This window comes from Cyprinus carpio, chromosome A8, assembly GCF_018340385.1.
Source record: "Cyprinus carpio isolate SPL01 chromosome A8, ASM1834038v1, whole genome shotgun sequence".
In the NCBI taxonomy this organism is placed as follows: domain Eukaryota; kingdom Metazoa; phylum Chordata; class Actinopteri; order Cypriniformes; family Cyprinidae; genus Cyprinus; species Cyprinus carpio.
In genome coordinates, this window is record NC_056579.1 from 24,708,338 (window position 1) to 24,728,762 (window position 20,425).

At 35.5% G+C, this 20,425-nt stretch overlaps 1 pseudogene; it reads right to left on the bottom strand.

Moving 5' to 3' along the window:
- Nucleotides 1-506: 506 nt before the first annotated feature.
- Nucleotides 507-20,425, bottom strand: part of LOC122145868 — a 32,143-nt pseudogene continuing 12,224 nt past the window's right edge.

The window sequence follows — 20,425 nt, forward strand, 5'->3', positions numbered from 1 at the left end:
TAACCCATACAGTCTTAGTTTGTTTTTGAGGGGGAAAGTAAAGAAAAACCTGCACACAAGGGTTTCCCTAGGGTAGGGTTTTTTAGGTGTTTTGAGGTGTTAGGTCTGTAGGGTTGTGTTGGTGTTTCTAGGGCACAATTAATAATTAGGCACATACAGTTTCGTTGTCAGTATTAAAAACCATTCCGCCTATGGTGATGTCCCCACTTTTCACAAAAAACAAACCAGTGTGTGTGTGTGTGTGTGTGTGTGTGTGTGTATGGTTTCACAGGGAAAGTCTGCGTGAGGGTTTGTAAGTGTTCCTTCTGTCTGTGGAGTGACACATGGAGATGCAGGACCCCCCACTCCCTTCAGCTCCCAGACTCCTCCAGACAGTCCAGCTCGTCTACGTCTACCTGCTCTCCTCGCTGGCAGAAACTCTCTCCCACCGCCGTTGCTGCTGATAGAGTCTCAGGTGGTCTGTCTCTGTGTCCGCAGCTCACACGGTTGGTTTTGTTGTCCACGTGTCATTTGCGTCTGGGCTGCCGGCGGCTCGTCCACACAGGACACAGGACATCATCTTCAAACGCTGCCTGAAAGCCGCGGCCGGAAGTTCTCGTGAAGTAGCCGTACACGATGGGTTGACGCTGCTGTTGAGAAGGCCAGCCAGTGGGCGAACGGAAAGACGTAGACGGCCACCATAGTCCAGCGAGCGGCCGACAGAGTGTCCGTCGTCCCCGTCAGCATCAGGAGGATCCCGAGCGGCAGCCTGGATACGTGAAGAGCAGCGCCACCATCACAGTCATTCACCACGTTGCACTTCCTGCGGAAACCCGGCGGCTCTCGTCCTCGCGCGTGTGCGCCCGTATGGACGCCGGTGATTTGACCAGCTTGACGGCGATGCGGTGTACAGGAGACGATTAGCGTGACCGGAGCCAGTAATGTGCGTAGAAGAGGACTGGTGGTGTAGATCTTCCTCATGCTCTGGTCGGGCCAGGCCTCCCAGCAGGTGTACAGCGGGTACGTGACGTTGTCCCGTCCACCATGAAGTGCAGGACGCCCTGCGAGACGGTCAGCGTGACAGCAGACGGACACATGATGCCCACAGCCAGCACCCAGATGAAGGTGATGGTGATGATGGCCTGACGCTGCGTCAGCTTCTGCTGGAACGGATAGACAATGCAACGAAACCTGGAACGCAGGAAACCGAGATTATCTGAGCAGTCTGTATGGGGAAAAAATCATGTTTTTGTAAACCATAATTATGAGATTAAAAAATCTAAATTATGACCACTAAATTGAAATGATGACATGAAATGTTCAAATTATTACAAAATACCATAGTTATAAAATAAAAAGTGAAATTTAAGACATTTAAAAATTAAAAATGATGAGATTAAAAACTTAATTATGGCATAAAAGTCATAATCACCAAAAATGATTACATACTCATGATTATGAGATATAAAATCAAAATTATGAGATAAAAAGATGAAATGATGACAAAATATCACAATTAGCGAAAATTCTGAGATTAACAAATCAAAGATATTTGATTAAATGTCAGAATATTAATATTATGAGATTAAAGTCAAAATTATTACAACAATTGTAAATTATGAGAGGTAAAATGTCAAATTTATGACAAAATTAAATTGAGGTTAAAAAGTCAAAATTATAAGATAAAAAGTCAGTTATGACGTAATTATGAAAAAAAATTAAATTATGAGATAAAAATGAAATATGGAATAAATAAAACTAAATTATGAGATTAAAAAAATCAAATTATAACCACAAAATTTAAATGATGACATAAAATGTTCAAATTGTAACAAAATACCATAGTTATAAAATAAAAAGTGAAATTTATGACATTTAAAAAAAATTATGAGATTTAAAAAAAAAAAATATGCCATAAAAGTCATAATCACAAGGAGAAAAGCCAAAATGATTACATACTCATAATTATGAGATACAAAGTCAAAATTATGAGATAAAAAGTCGAAATGAAGACAAAATATCACAATTCAGAAAAAAAGCAAAATTTTGGGATTAACAAATCACAATTATTTGATTAAATGTCAAAATACTAATATGAGATTAAAGTCAAAATTATTACAAAAAATTTAAATTATGAGATTTAAAACATCAGATTTATGACAAAAATGTAATTGAGATTAAAAAGTCAAGTTATAAGATAATAAGACAATTATGACGTAATTATGAAAAACAAATTATGAGATAACAAATTAAAATCCTGAAATAAATAAAACTAAATTATGAGATTAAAAAATCAAAATTATAACCACAAAAATCGAATCATAATTATGAGATAAAACGTTTAAATTATGAAATAAAAATATAAAAATTTATGTCACAATTATTAAATATAAAGTCAAAATTATGAGATTTAAAAAGATAAACATTATGGATAGAAAACATGAGATTAATTAATTGAGTCAAAATTATAAGATAAAAAGTCAGTTATGACGTAATTATGATATTATGTCGAAATTTAGTTTGTTTTGTTTATTAAATTGAAATTATGATTTAAAATGTTTTGGTTATAAAATAAAAAGTCAAATATAATAATTAAAATTATGAGATAAAACCTATAAATTGACTAAACTTTTTTTAAATTATGACATGATAAATTATAATAATTAAAATTATGAGATAAAACCTATAAATTGACTAAACTTTTTTTAAATTATCATAATTATTAAACAAACAAATGTAAATTCGGAATTAAATTAAGATTAAAAAGTAATTATCACTTTAATCTCAATCATAATCTTAACTGAGTCACAATTCTGAGATATACAGTCAAAAATATGACAGTCATAATTGAGGAAAAATTCAAAGTTGTGACAATCATAATTATGAGATACTGAGTTATAATTATGACAAAGTCTTTATGACATAAAAAGTCAAAAATCTCCAGTCAGTAATTATGAGTTAGTATTTCATAATCTTGATATTTTTTGTCAAATTATGAAATGTCTTTTCTCAAATGTTAGAAATGGGCTTCCATAACATTTCATCTTATTCCGGACAACAGCTGCCTGCTCAGAGAGAAAGAGACTGTTTGACATATACTGAATATATACAATCACAGTTTGCTTTATGTGCCATTAGAGGCTGAAAACAGAGCACCTCAGAGATTTGACTTCTTCCTTAAAATCGTTATTTATTATTGCAACCTACTGCATGATACCGGCCCAAGAATCAAGCTGAAATATTGATTATAAAAGCTGCATGCACACAGACTCGTGCAGGTCGAGGAGAGCCAGCGGTCGGATTGAATGCAGACTGTGGGCGACTCACGGACGAGACGCCGCTCCAGTCTTCAAATGACTGCTTTGTTCAAAACAAAAGAATGTGACATAACATCTCGTGCAGGTTTGAAGAGAGCCTGTGTGAGACTCGGCGCCGTGTCACAGAAGCACGGCGCTCTCTCTTTGAACCAAGCTGTCATCTACGTCTTCTTAAACGACGCTTTAAAGATCTGTTTTGACTTACTTTCTTTTGAGGAACACAAAGGGATTTTTCAAGTTCTCTGTTGTTCTTTTTCAAACAATCACAGCACATTGTAACCACTCTGTCATAATTCTTCTGAAGTCCATGAGAGTCGAATGTTTTGGCTGGATTAAAAAAAAAAAAAAAATCAATGGTTTTGGTAACTCGGTTTACGAGAGTAAAAAAATTACTATTATTTGAGAATTAAAATAATCAAAATTATAACAAAAAATATTAAATGATAAAAAAATGGTTTAAAAAAGGTCAAAATAAATGACATTGCAAATTATGACATAATGTCAGATAAACAAATATTAGTTGTATATTTTTTAAAGATAACAAAGAAAAATATATAGACGTATATAGAAAACATCTAAAGAAAATATATAGAATATATAGATTTTTAAAAAATCAACTAAATATCACAAATTATTAAATAAAAAGTAAAAAATTCTAAATTTAAGACGCCATTATGGGGGATAGAACAGTAAAAACAACCTTGAACTGAATTGAATTATGGGACTGAAAAAAATGAAAAAATAAGCGATGAAAAAAGTCAAAAATTATGACCAAAAGCCATGGATTATGGCATAAAAGGTCATAATTGTAAGATAAAAAGGCTAGAAATTATCGAAAAAATCATGACATTAAAATACTCCAAGATTATTAATAAAAAGACAAAATGATAAGTTTGAAAAGTCTAAATTGTGGGATGATAAATCAAACAATTATGCCAACCAAAAAAAAAAAAAAAATTTTAAAAGCAAAAAGTCATAATTGAGAAATTAGAGAATAAAAGTTTGAAATTACTGACGTAAGTCCTAATTATGACATAAAAGTCCTATAGATCTAAATTAGAAATTAATGACATCAAAGTGTGACCAGTTTTGTTTTTATTTATAACCAATCACACACAATCCACACATCCTTTCAAATGTAAGTAAGAGATTAATTTCACAGTGTATACAGCTTCATTGATTTTTTTGTGTATTTTTGTTTTTTTGTGAATGCTTAATTCGCGTTAGATCAATGTTAGTGATAATGTCACTTTCAATATATAATTTATTGGCTACGTTATATAAATTAGTAAATTTCTGACGTTTTTATTAAATTGTAATCACGTTAAATAAAAAAAAATTTTAGCCTACATGACACCCATGTCTGGTCCTTGCCTAAAAAGACGGGTTTATTTTACTGATGTTAATACATTTGGCTGCTTTTGGCCTTACCCTGTACTGGTTCACCCTCCGCCTGTGGGTGCACTCCTTGAGTAAAAATGATGGACCAGAACGGCTGGATTATTAGCTGAGGTCACACAGAAAGAGCCAAAGAGCCAGAATGGTTGAGCTGGGTTTGCACTGTATCAGTAAGAAGTGCAGAGTAAGCTCAGGGGATGTGATGTGACTTGTTTGTATCCCATGTGAAGTGCAAGGAGGTGTGAGAGTTATTAACTTTCACCCTGCGAATGGCCACCAGCGTGAAGAACCGACGCCCGAGACTGAAAGCTCCCTGGACGAGTCCACTCATCTTAAAGATCACCACATCAAACGGCTCGGCCTGCGCGGGACACTTCAAATGAGAAAACACAAAAACACAGGTCTCCAGTGACCTAGCTGTGAGATGAATTCATAACATCTGATTCCACAGTAACAAAGTTCTTCAAAACCAGGGGAAGAAAGACAAATGCGCTGTACATATTTATTTCCATACATCTGTTGAACTAAATACTAAACCTCTCTTCCCATGATACTGAATGCGAGCCGGTGTGATCAATAAAAAACATGCTACCGTATAGTAAAATGAGTGATAACATAAAAATAGAAGTGCAGTTGAAAGTGGTGGAGATTCACTTTATTTTTGTGATTTTATTGTGTCCGTCCAGGGTTTACAGTAACCTTCCCTAACTCTGAATTATGACATACTAGGGAACACAATTTATTACCATAAACATTCAGAATTATAGAGATTTAAAAAAAATGACACAAAAGGTCTAAAACTCATCAACAGAATCACCTATAAAACATTTATTAATAAAAAGTCTAAATAACGTATTGTGAATAATCCAAAATTCCTGACCTCAAAATGTCAGAATTATGACATACTAATTCAAAAATCCATAGTTACAATTCTTAGAATGAAGTACACAGAAAATTACATAAACTAACCCACACTTATTACATTGTTATGTTTTTCTACAATGTCCAAAATATGAGATTAAATAGACGTCAAAGTAGGCCCAAATGTACAACTTAATAATTATGAGAAAAAACACAACACTTAAAATTATGACATACTAAATCTAAGAAGCATATGTCAAATTGTATCCTACCCCCAACAAATCGACATGGAATACCCACAATTATTAAACAAAAAAAAAAATGTTGGAAACATCATAATTATGGCAAATAATTACAAATTGTTAGATTAAAAAGTCAAAATTATTGACAAAAAGTAATAATTCTCGATTAGAAAAACCTTGAAATTAGGATATACTAAGTCACAAGTATAAGATAAAAAGTAAGAAACTAAGACATCAAAATTTTTCCAAATTTACATAAATTACCACAATTATTAAATAAAAAATGATAAATTATATCAAAATTACGAGATTGAGATAGACCGTCCAAAAAAAAAAAAAAAAAAAAAAGAGGACACTATGACATACTAATTCAGTAATGAGTAAGATTTATGACATAAAAAAGTAGAAAACAAGATATACTCAACAAATTATGATATACTAAGTTCATGATTATTGATTTTGTCTCTAAACAAATATAATTACTGAAATATAATGAATAAGTCCTTTGAATTTTATGTTTGCTGTAAAAATGAATAACCTACTGGTTTACATATTTGATGCTTTATATGTTGCTGTTAAATAATAATATGGAAAAACTGGTTTAATAATGTTTTTTAAATGTAACATAGTGTGCACTGATCCCTGCAGCAACCAATAAAAACAAAAATAGTCCACTGGCATTTAATATGAGACCACCTCTATTCAGATTACACTCGTAATTAAATTTTTTATAATAGCAAAATTAGCTGAACACTTATATGAAACTATCTGTCCATGACTGTGCATGTCTTTGTGTGTGTCTGACACCAGGAAACAATGGCGTTGAATGTGCATTACATGTTCAACAGATTAATATAAAAATTATTTAGATTAAGTAATGATCTATGGCTCATTAGTAGCTACAGCTGTATTTAACATCCAACAAATCATCAGGATCAGCTGGCACAGGTGCTTTACACAATGCAGACCGATGAACAGCAAGGGCTTTAATAAATCTGAGTCAACAGTGGGGGGGAACAGGTGTGATGGATCGAGACAACAATGCAAACCGAACACATGTGAACGATGGTAAATAATCCTGGTTTATGTTTGCTGAACGGACTGCAGAGACTCGTTTTTAGCTACTGCTTGCTGTTGACCCCGTTCTGTCATGAAACCGTTTTAAAGAGAAAAGCCTACCATCATGTATTCTTTCTTGGGGTGTTTTTCAGAGAAAAAAAATTCTGTTTTACTTGACTTTGACAGTAATGAATGCATGGAAACCCAAAGGCAGTGTGTTCTTGCAGAAAGTGCTGTTGCAGCAAACAAAAAAAAATCATTACTGTTACGCATTTTCCAAAAAATAATTGACTGAAATGTACTGAGAACCAAAACTAGATAAGACCCAATATAAAAATAGTTTATCCTTTTGGCCTAAGAAGGAGAAAAAGACATGAGAATAATAATAATAGGTCCTATGTACGTCTAGTTGCAGTGTGAACATTTAGTCCCTGATGAGATGGAAAATGATGGAGGAATAACAGCTCAGTTTATATTCAGAAGACCTCAAACTGAGTCAACGAATATTGCAACCAAATTTGGTGCAGAGGCTAATATTTCTCTATGATGAAAATATCTGCTGTCTTGTGATGTAAATAAATGAGATCTTATCCATAAGCAGCAAAAAAAATTAAGAAAAAAAAAAATGAAAAACTGACATAAAATGATGTAAATATCAGTCGTTGCTCTATATCTCCAATAATCGTGTCTCAGTACAGATATATTGCATGCATATACAGAAAAATATGCCAATGCCGATTGAGAAATGAAGAAACATAATGCGTCCTAAAGAAGATCCTAAAACAGACAGATGCTTGAGGACTCGAGAAACAGATTTGATGGAGTATCAAAGTAAAGCTAGGAGGCTGCTTCAGCGTCCAGGATAATGTTCATCTGGAGATTATTACTTACTAAAAAGCAGGTAGTTCTGACGCTTTGCAAAACTGACTGCATCAAACACCCAGTCAAGATTTGACACGTGAATGCTCGAGCTGTAAGCGTGGACGTTTCTACAATTAGACCTAAAAGAGCTTTAAAAACTCTAACACTATCAGTCAGAGATCAGATAGGCGTGGAGGAGATTGTGTTTAGATCAAGAGCAATGTGGGGGTTAATCATTTTAGAGAAATGTGCCATGTCAAATGTAATCAAAACAAAAAAAAGAAACAGCTTTTTAAAGATGGACGCCTCATGATTAGACTTATGTTTTTGTCAATAGAGGATGAGTCATTCGGCACATTTACGCTCTGCTGATTGGCTGTGTGAGTCCCTAAGGAAAAAAAAAAATGGAGATGCATGCACATACCTAACAGATACACTCTCTCCAGTAAATCAGAGCTCCTCCAGTGAAACATTAACTGCATTACCCCTTTTGGGGGGGGGGGTGATCAGATTGTCCACCAGCGTGATGGGAGACACAAGATGCCCCACCATCCAGTCCGCTGCATTTGGCCAGGTTGAGTGTATGAAGATTGTTGGATGACCCCCAGGTTCGCATACTGCCTGTTTTTTCAGGCACGATGAAGCATCGACAAACAGGATGTTTTCCTCCCCTCCCAAGAGCATGCACACACAGCGAGAAGATATACTACACGTAGGCCAGGATAATGACGTATGCCTACGGCGAGTTTAATGCTGTGTAGAACGTAAGAATTTGGTGTTGAGTGTTTCTGCTGTCGTGTGAAGAGCTTGCTGTGGTTAATACTGATGTTCTCGGCTGTAGAAGGAGAGTTCAGATCCATTGGCTGAGGAGGAGCTTCTCATAATCTGAGACCTGAGAACAGACAGGGGGATGAGATACTTAGCTCAGACAAATGGATGATTTCATGAATGAAACCTGCGAAAAAAAAAAGTTTCGTGATTACAACAGTTTCGTGGGTTTGAGCACAGGTTTTGGCTTGTTTTTGTATTAGTACAAAATAATACTGTTATTGCGAGAAGATAAGAAAGATGCATTAAAAGTGAATTTGTTTTTACAATGGCTACAAACAAAAAAAAATTCTTGTCTGCCTATTTGGGTCAGATAAAAATAATTTTGTTTTCCCCTTTAATTTTTTTTTTTTTTGTGCATGTTTACTCTATTGCTAGATGTTTTGTTTCCCTTGTTTTTTAAGCATAAACATCTCGCTTTATATACATTTTTTCAGAAAGCTGAGACTTCTTGAATGCTCAAGTAAATGTATCTTGATTGGACTTGTGTGCTTGGAAAACAAGACAAAAATACTGAAGGCAACACATATTTATTTTTTTTTTATAATTTGGCTAATTTGGCAATACCCAACATTAAAGACCTGACCTGCGTGAGTTTAATAGAATGGTGAAATAGCTTAAGTAAGATTAAGATGTGAAGGTCCTTTATTTTTATCATGATCTAAATGTAGCTGCAGGCCGCAATTATGTGACCAGAAGCCTGAAGGCAAAACATTTAGTTATGCCAATGGATTCAGGCGGGGGTTATGATCAATCAGATGAACAATTAATTTCTTTCTTAACTTTGGCTGCTGTCACCAGAACACTATCAGTCAAACTCTGAAGTGCCTCCAGCCCATCATCCCATGTTCATCATAATTACATTTCATTTTGATATTCTGATGGCATAAGCCATCGTCCAGGACTCGTGTGAAGATTAACTTTACATCAACATAATGGACAAGCAACAATGGACAAACCTCGGAAAGATGGGATTGTCATTGATTCCTAATTACGCTAGAAATCGAACGGACACACAGCCAAAGCCTGTGTTATAACACAAAATCTAGTTATCCAACAAAGTTTGCATGGCTTTCCCAAACACTAGGTGGAACGATGAGGTTCTGAAACTATTAGAGGTTACAACTTAAGTTTTATTTTTTTATTAATTGAAACGAAGTATCCATAAGTATTAGTAATAATATCTTTAATTGTTTCTTTCTGTCACAGGGCAATTATGTTTGCAGCATCAACATCCAAAACAAACAATTTAATATCACGACATTTCCCAACGAGCAACGGCTACACAAAACCCAGGTATTAACAATACATACACCATGGGCTTATCAGTAATATTAGAAATAAAATTATAAATTCAAGATACACCTTAATCTTTATGCTTCAGATAAAGTATTTACAATTAAAACTAGCATTTGACTAAACAAAAGATCAAAACACTAATGACTCTAAAGACAACTCATAGCCATTGTGCAAATTATACAAAAAAGGTAAGTAAAAAAATAAATAAAATCTATATTAACACTTTATGGACTTTTTTTATTCAAATTTGAATATTAATCGTATTTGCTTTAATACATATATATACCTACATATACATTTAATATACAGTATGATATAATACAAATTATTCTAGTTAAGTTTATTATTTAAAATGTATTACTTATTTCTTTTATTAGATTTGTATAAATGTATTTAATCATCCAATACAGTAACTAATGATGTCAATCGCTGGTAATAACTAAACTAAAATAGGGGGAGCTCTCGCGGTTGCTTTAAAATAATAATAAAGATAGTATGTAATACACAAACAAAACTAAATAAATATCCTTTAAATATTATATGGTCCCATGTATGAAAAAAAAAAGAGATTTAAGACTATATTTTTTAGTTTTGAACATCCCTCAAAACCAATGGTATAGTCTAGTTGTAGTCTTCAAAAAGTAGAGCATCATACGAGTGCCGGATTCACAGAGCATAGTTATTGTAGTTTCCATGGAAATTGCATGAACGTTGAATAAAAAGTGTAGCCTTTCAGTGCCATGTTATAGATACAACGCCTCTGCCTAACGTAATATACTATATATGTGGCTCAGATTACTGTGTGCTAAACCTATTTTGGCGTGTAAATAGTGTTTGAGGATGAGCTTAGCACTCAGCGTTTTCCTCTCACAGGTCTGATAGTTGGAGCTCAGATAAACAGCTCTGCACTTTAACCTGCCGGGCCATGTACAGCGTCCTCCCCCTGGGTCTGACCTTTCGAGTTCTTTAAGACTCAGACTTTGCAGTGTGCATGAAATCTACTAACTTCCCACAGGGTCGAGCACAGACGCCGTAGATATCTCGCCGAACTGAGTTTAATAGGCAGGACTTAAGTGTGACATTGTGCTGTCTGTTTAGTGTTTATTATACCTGCGAGCGAGGGTCCGTCCTCAGGCACTAGTGGGTTATTTCAGCCTCACCTGCGCAGGAGACCTGCAGAGATTCATCACATGCAACCTAAAACATCTGCAGCTCTGGATGCTGGTTGGGGACTTGATGTTTGTGCATGATAGTTGTGTTTTGTCGACATGGAAGCTGATGGCCAGAGACAGTTGAGCTTGAGGTGTTCGTGGAAGTTTAGATAAGTGTCAATGAGGGAGGTTTCATGTTTGGCAGTCATGATGTCAATAGAGTGCTAATTGCACTCCTACTCGTTCTCTTGGATTAATTACAATCCATCGCTATGGGAACGCCAGACAATGTCTCACCTATTGCTATCTGGGCACTAAAAACAGAAACAATGTTTAGCTCAGATTGTCTTTGAGTGTGATTGGGTCCAGAGAATGCAGTATGTCCCATCCTCTGCATCTTGTCGGCTAATCCTGCCCGTTAATGTCCAGAATGACATGCTTTAGCATGCATGTGTAGAAGACACCAAATAACGCACGCTGTGCAGAAGTGCCTTGGGGACCCGATTCGTGCCGCGCGCGGGAGTAGCCTCAATGCCAAATAGCAACCAAACCCACTGTAGTCCCAACGTAAACACGTATGATTTACCACACTGCAAAGGTGGCAAAATACATGACGACAAGGGGGTGATACTTTTTTCTCAACTCAGTGTTTGTTTTTAAAAAATAAACAAAAAAATGATGACATGTTGGGGTGTTTTGCATCTATTCACTTGGCATGTAGCACTGAAGCGTACATACAGCCTGGACATTGCAGGCAAACACACCACAACAATGTGTCGAGAGAGGCTCTTGGCAATCATTCAGGACTGGCAAAGCAAACAAAATGTGATTTCTTCTCCTATACCCACTGTATATCATGAGAAATATTTATTGTTGTTTATATAAGGTGACCCTGGAGCACAAAAAGCATGTCTTAAGGTCGCTGGGGTTTAATTTGTAGCAATAGCCAAAATACCAAAATGTACTAAGGTCTCAATTATAGATTTTTCTTACTTATTCATAAGAAAGGATGATTACCGTGTCAGTCCTGGCTTGCTATGCAGCATTACATATTCAACTAAATTCATCTTGAGCAGAGCAGAGAGCACCCTTGATTCAGCTGTGTAAATAGACATTATATTCGATATTTTATGGATATGATGAAATCAGGTTATGTTGGCATAAGGAGAAATTTCCGAACGGAAGACAGAATCACTGTTAAAATTTGTTACAACGTTTTTTTTAAAATTAGAAAAATTACAGTATCTGACAGAAAACAGATTTTTTCCTTCAATCGGTCAATTGATTTGAAGAAGCCAGTAGATTGCAATCAATTTTGGTGACAAGATGATACGAGATGAAATGTGGATATCATGTGCAACTATGCAGAAATGGCTGCACTTCTCGCGCACCATTCTGAAGCTTTTGGCCAGATGTCATATTATTGTTCTCCTGGTGTTCTTTTATCAACAATATTCAGCATATCTTTGGAACATATTGCAATTTGAATTCTGAATATAATAGTTTAGACATGCTTCATAGTGCTACCCTGGTGGTTGAGAGGATGCACATTACTGTGTATGTGTCTATATACCTGATATCCATTATATCTATATCTACAGTATATCTATTTATACACTCACTCACTCACACACACACACTCACTCACTCACACTCACTCACTCACTCACTCTCTCACTCACTCACTCACATACTCACACTCACTCACTCTCTCTCACTCTCTCACTCTCTCACTCACTCACTCTCACTCACTCTCTCACTCACTCACTCACACTCTCACTCATTCACTCACTCTCACTCACGTCACACACACTCACTCTCACTCACTCACTCACTCACTCACTCACTCACACTCACTCACTCACTCTCTCACTCACTCACACACACACACTCACTCACTCACTCACACACACTCACTCACTCACTCACTCACACTCACTCACTCACTCACTCACTCACACTCACTCACTCACTCACTCACATACACTCACTCACACTCACTCACTCACACACACACTCACTCACACTCACTGTCTCACTCACACTCACACACACTCTCACTCACTCTCACACACACTCACTCACTCACACTCTCACACTCACACTCACTCACTCTCTCATTCACTCACTCACTCACTTACTCTCACGCACTCACTCACACTCACATGCTCTCTCACGCACTCACACACTCACTCGCACACACACTCACTCACACACACACACACACACACTCACTCACTCACTCTCTCTCACAGAGACATGCACTCACTCACACACACTCACTCACTCACTCACTCACTCACACTCACTCACTCTCTCACTCACTCACTCACTCACTCACACTCACTCTCTCACTCACTCACTCACTCACTCACTCACTCACTCACACACACTCACTCTCTCACTCACTCACTCACTCACACTCACTCACTCACTCTCTCACTCACTCCCTCACTCACTCACACTCACTCACTCCCTCACTCACTCACTCACACACACACACTCACACTCACACACACTCACTCACTCACTCACTCACTCACTCACTCACACTCACTCACTCACACACACTCACTCTCTCACTCACTCACTCACACACACACTCACTCACTCACTCTCTCACTCACTCACACACACACACACTCTCTCTCTCTCTCTCACACACACACATACACACACACACACACACACACACACACTCTCTCTCTGTCTCTCTCTCTCACACATACACATTTCTCTCTCTCTCTCACTCACTCGCGCACACACACACACACACACACACACACACCTCTCTCTGTCTCTCTCTCTCACACACATACACATTCTCTCTCTCTCTCTCCTCTCACTCACTCGCACACACACACACTCTCTCCCCTCTCTCTCTCACACACATACACATTCTCTCTCTCTCTCTCTCTCACTTCACTCACTCGACACACACACACACACACACATCTCTCTCGTCTCTCTCTCTCACACACATACACACACACACACTCTCTCTCTGTCTCTCTCTCTCACACACATACACACACACACACACACTCGCGCGACACACACAACACACACACACACACACACACACACACACACACACACACACACACACACACACACACACACACACACACACATATATGATTTTCTCCCACACTGAAACGCAGAATACGACATGTACATGACATGAAATTTCAGGCAGTGTAAGCAATATGCTGATAAAATACATGAACTCATTGAATATTTGTAAGGCAGTGTAAGCAATATGCTGATAAAATACATGAACTCATTGAATGCAAAAAAATGCAATAAGGTGAAAACACGCTGATCATCCATGCAATAGCACTTAAATTATGTACTTCTTCCTCATACATTATGCATCATTTTTATTTAAATATTGATAATAAATTATTAGCAAGTTCCATGTTCTTTTGACAGCCACCTGTATGGTGCAACATCTGTAACCTCACTACTGAGAATCCAAACACATTACAGCAGGTTCTTCTGATCAATCTGGGAGCCTCTAAATCTCATCTGCTGTCATATCTCATGTATATATTGGAATAATGCATGCAAATTACTTTCTACACTGTCATAAGAGCTGAGAAGCAGATACAGTACAAAGATGAACTGATGAACTTAGCCTTAAAGGATGTGCGCTTGCATGCTTTGATGTTTATTAGCCCTCACGGCATTGTTTATGCTACCGAGAGTGCACAGCCAACTTATTTAATAACAGTAATCCATTTAAATTTAGCATAATGTTATATGAAATAATACTGCTACTAAAATAAAGCAAAATTTGATTGTTAATGATAATATAATTAAACAGAAGTTCATTATAAATATTATTGTTTACTTTGCACTTGCTGTCTGAGGATGCTGTACAGATATTATTACATAAGTTTAATCTGCAGATATTATTGTAAAAGCCTGGTATAAAGATAGCGAAAAGTTCTTACCTGCCAGCGTAGGCGGATCCTGCATCTGTCCCTGCTGTATGGTCAGTGAATGAGTGGCACTGCTGAAATGAGACACATCAGAGCTCAATCCCAGCGCGCTTACTAATTATATCACATGCTAATTAGTTCCCCAGAAAGATGCGGCGCTGAAATAACATTCATCGGAAGTGTCGATATTCAGACACATTCTGCTCAGATGCTCGAGCTGCACCTGGCGAGATACGACTGACAGCGAAGAGAATCAGAGTTAGTCTCTGTGTGTGTGTGTGTGTGTGTGTGTGTGTGTGTGTGTGTCTTGTGTCTGTGTGTGTGTGTGTGTGAAAGAGAGAGAGAGAATCAGAGAATCAGTAACTCTGTAACTTCTCAAATATTCTTGCTTATCATTGTAAATGTGTGCACATCAATCAAATGCGCATCCATTCACATTGTAAATGTATATACCCTATATATATATATATATATATATAAAACGTATATATAACGTATTGAAATAACACTAAAACCACTGATCTATAATAGAACGCTGTCTGCCTGTCATACATTTGCATGCTTTTTTTTTTTCAATTTATTATTAAACAAGTGCTTAAAGAATACAAAAGTGAAAAAATATATGCAAAGTAAAAGGGTCAGGGGTTCAAGAATGGCCAAACAATACATATATAAATTAAAATTCAGAGGAGAGAGAGAGAGAGAGAAATAATAATAAAAGTAATAATAAATTATAAAAAATACATAAAATGACAGCAATAAAAAACAATTACATTAAAATAAATAAATAAATAAATAAATACATTAATTAATTAGATCACAAAACAATAAACAATTTTTTATAACATAAAAATTAAACATAAACATTATACATTCAAAGTTTTAGTAGCCTTTTTGTTAAAAGAGGTAGACAAGGATTTAATGTAAGCCTAGATCTTAATATCTTTCTTCTTTGAAAGTGAGAAAAATGGGGGGGGGGGGTGATAAACTTTAAGCATCTGGCATTTGTGAATAAAAGCATGTTTCAAGCAAAATAATTAGGTCAAGCAAGAGCAAACATTTTCATATTGCTTCAAAGTGAAAAATCCAAACAAAACATATTTAAAGTAAAGATCAGTCATTATGTATGAACCTAAAAAATTTTTTTTTTGTATGAACACAGTGCCAAAAAAGATGCAAGACAAGTTCACATCTATACTTGATTTGAATTTGAAAAAATAATAAAAAATAAAACTTTTGGTTATTACACAATTCTGGGAAATCGCAAAGCCACATGTTTCAATATCTTGAGATGTTTAGCTCTTCATGGTGCTGGAATATTTTAGTGCTCAAAGAAAATGTTTATATATATAGTATTGCGTTAGTGTTTAAAAGGTCAGTTCAATTCTAGGAACGCACATACTGCAAAAAAATGTATAGCCTGAATGCACCAAAAATGCTTGGATAAAAGCATCGGCTAAATGCAAAAATGTAAATGTAAATATACATATATATGTACACATATATATACATATACATATATATACAGTACAGGTCAAAAGTTTGGAAACATTACTATTTTTTAAGGGTAAAAAGAACTGCATTATTTCAAAAATAAAAAATAAAATTCTAATAATCTTATTCTAAAGTAATATATTTCTTACTATCCCTTTTTCTCATTTAAAACATCCTTGCTGAATAAAAGTTATTGATTTTATTTTTAAAAAAAGAAAGAAAGAAAAATAATGACCCAAATTACTGACCAGGAGTGGATATTGTTATTAAAAAAAATATTTATATTTTAAACAAATCAGCTTCTCTTTTTTTTTTTTTTGTTTTTACTTTTATTCATCAAAGTATCCTTAAAAAGGTCACATGTTCTGAATAAAAATATGAAGCAGAGAACTGTTTCCAACTTTGATAATGAAATCAATATTAAGGGGGGGGGGAATGATTTCTAAAGGACAGTGTAATGTATCTAAAAATTCAGCTTTGGCCATCACAGAAAAAATGATAATTTCTAGTCTAATAAATTTAACAACAATTATTTAAATGGTAATAAATATCAAAATATACATGTTTTTTCTGTATTTTGAGCAAATAAATTGCGGCTTGCATGAGTCAGTAAGGTGAAACTGCTTCAAAAACATTAAAAATAGTAATGTTGCCAAACGTATTGACCTGTACGTATGTCATATATGTCACAGCACATATTATTGATCTTTTGTTGGTTCTGATTGCTTCTATTGTCCTCATTTGTAAGTTGCATTGGATAAAAGCGTCTGCTAAATGACAAAATATAGATGTAAATTATATAGCTATTATTAATACTATTAAATAACACAAAAAAAAGTTTTTAATGAAAGAACTACATGTTGTGAGACAGTGTCTAATAAACATGTGCATTGATTTAATGAACATTCATGTTCTAAAGCTGCATCAATACTTTGACAGCTCTTCTGCTCTTCCTGTCGTCTCAAATATCGTTTCCCTCTTATTTATTTCTGTTCAGTCTTCCATGCAGCGGCTGTGAAATTGTTCTTTACGGACTGTTTCTCCTCCGGTTCGAGTCTTTCCATGCATCACAAGAATCGGGATGAATGGGGCATTCTACGCTGGCAGGAATCCATAGTGTGTGTCGGTCTTATTGGAGAGCGATATCAGCAAAAACACGCCGGGACACTGATGATTCTCCATCCTGTTTCCACTGTATTCATTCGCCCTTGTTTAAACCCATCGCACTGAACGGATCATCATTGCTGAATTATTTCGAGAGAAACATGCGGAGCGCCCACCAACTTTCGCGAGCTTTGGGTGAGTTCGAATGATGAGCGTATGTGCAGAAACAAACAGCCGTCAGTCTGAAATACCGGGTGTGCAAAGGTTAAAATATTTTAAGTAAAAAATATAAAATGTTTGCTGTAAAGTGATTAACCAGCTGATCCTCCTGCCCTGTGCCCTTTATTTGGATACTCGTTCTGTCTTTCGTGCGATCTCAGCGGCTAGACAGAAAGCATCTTATATCAGGACATTGTTTTTTACACGCACAAAGTCTCATTTTAGCCATTTTATGTCCCCTGTGCTAGCACAAGCCAACTTTCTCATTTTGTTTTTAGCATCTCTGATTTGTACTAAATAAAAAGTAAAACTAACTTTCAAACATGAAATATTTAAGAATATGAAAAAAATTAATTTACAAAAAAAAATGACTAAAGAAAAAAATAAAGTTACTTACTTGAAACAATAAAACATTAAATTAAACTAAAAAAAACCTTAAACTATTTTTATGCGTAGTGCCATTTCAAAAGTTCTAATTGTTTATATAGTGCATAACGTACTAAAAAAAAAAAATCAATAAAAACTAATAAAAAAAAAAAAAAATAAAGAACCACTAAAAACAATTAAAAAAAAAACATTTGTTACGTGAAAACAAAATAAACAAAACGAATAAATAAATAACAAATATTTAGACATTAAACTATCTAAAAATGAATATAAAACCACCAAAACTGCTAAAACTTTAACTTCAAGCAATAAAAACATGAAAATCTAAAAATTAAATATTTTTAATATTAATTTATAAACTTCCTAATTATCATCTCAGTGATAGATATTCGAAAGTGATGATGACTAAGAGTAATTACCTTTTATTAAAGGAATCTGGACAGCGAGAGCACGCAAACAACGAGAAAGACACTTCGATTGAGCACACACAACAACAGGCTTGACCCATCAGCCAACAGTGCAGCCAGCAGCATTAACCAGCTAGCTAGTGTAAACCATGCGTCTCCGATGACTGGCACTTAATGCTCAAATGACCTCTTGACTTCCTGTCTTTTTTGGCAGCGAATCATAAATAACACACTGAAAACCAATGAATACTGAGCATGAATGCACCAACAATACAGCTTCGTATCATATCTTCGGTTACAAGATCTGTTGTCATTTGTGTTCTTGAAAATTTAGGGATGAGCTCTTCAAAAACTCATACCTTTCCCACGTCAGGCCTCTAATATTCATATAGGTGGGAACACATACAGTACATGAGTTTCATCACTGGCCACAGATTTCAGCACATGTGGCGCAGCACACATTTTATTTTGGTGTTTGTAGGAGATTTATCTTTTATATTTTTGATGCGCTTAATTCATCAGAAAACTATGGTGCAAATGTGGCGGTAAAGTATATGTATCACACAACCAAATTGAAATAATAGCTGCATTGCAAATTGGATGTGTATAAACACCTTATCTTTCAAATGTTTGTTTTTTTTTAAATGCTTTTGGCATTGCACTCTCAAAGTAATGTAAGACGTGACAAATTTTATTATCCCTGTAATTTAATTAGGATTGGGTTTTAATTATATTAAGTTATATAAAGGATATAAACACCAGGTGGTGGTTGTTTTCACCGATGAAAGAACGTTTTTATGATGTACTTTGTTTGCATGTTTTCTTCTGGTGGGCGGTTCACAGTTCCTGGTCCCAACAGCACGTACTCTAATCTGACAAGTTTTCATACAAATGTCCTTCGAATGTGCAGTGGTTTACTAAAAAACTCAACTGGAGATAAAAAAAACTGAAAAACAACAAAATCACTACCACCTAATAAAATAGACAGACAGACAGACAGACCGACAGGACAGGACGGATAGATAGATAGATAGATAGATAGAGAGATAGAGAGATAGATATAGATAGAGAGTAGATAGAGATATAAAATTTGGATAGAATAGATAGATAGATGTTGAGAGAATTGTGACCGATCAGGACGCTCACTAGAGTGAAGAATGTCTGTTATTTCTTGAGAAAGAGCAAACTGATTATTAGGTAAAGAGTAAGCCCTTGCAATGATTTTAATATTTTTTAAGTAAATTCAAGGAGTGGTCGGCGGGCCAGTGAGATAGGAGGTTGCCAAACCGTTTTCCCAGAAGTCTGAATAATGTGAGCAAAACAGAATATTACTTGGAAATCAAACAGAATCATAATTTTGTACACAGTTGCAAACTATGAAGATACGGTCACCTCTCTGTCTTTTTTTCTGATTTGTGGGAAAACAGGTGCCCTGTAATTTCACAATCACGCAGCTCCATTTTCACAGCCCATCGATTAGAAAATATCAATATGCTTCTCATTGACATAGCTGCATCAAACCAAGTTACCCATAATCGACCAGATGCAGCAATACACACCATGACTGACTGCTCGCTCGTGTCTCAATCACTATTGGAGACCAGATGACCTTGTTCTATGCAGAAACTTCACATCTGACACGTGATTTGGTGAAACTTCACAAATAGATCTAAAATATCACGGTTTTCGACTTGGTCAGTTTTTGAGTCCAAGTTGACTGTAAGACAAAAAACACTTGGAAATTGTATCTTAGTGGCATTTTTACTCGTGGTCTCTGATTTGTTCTTCACTGCTGCATATTGATTTAATGGACATTAAAACATTCAGAACAAAATGCAAAGAGTTAATGGCACCTGGTGCAATCGGAATGAA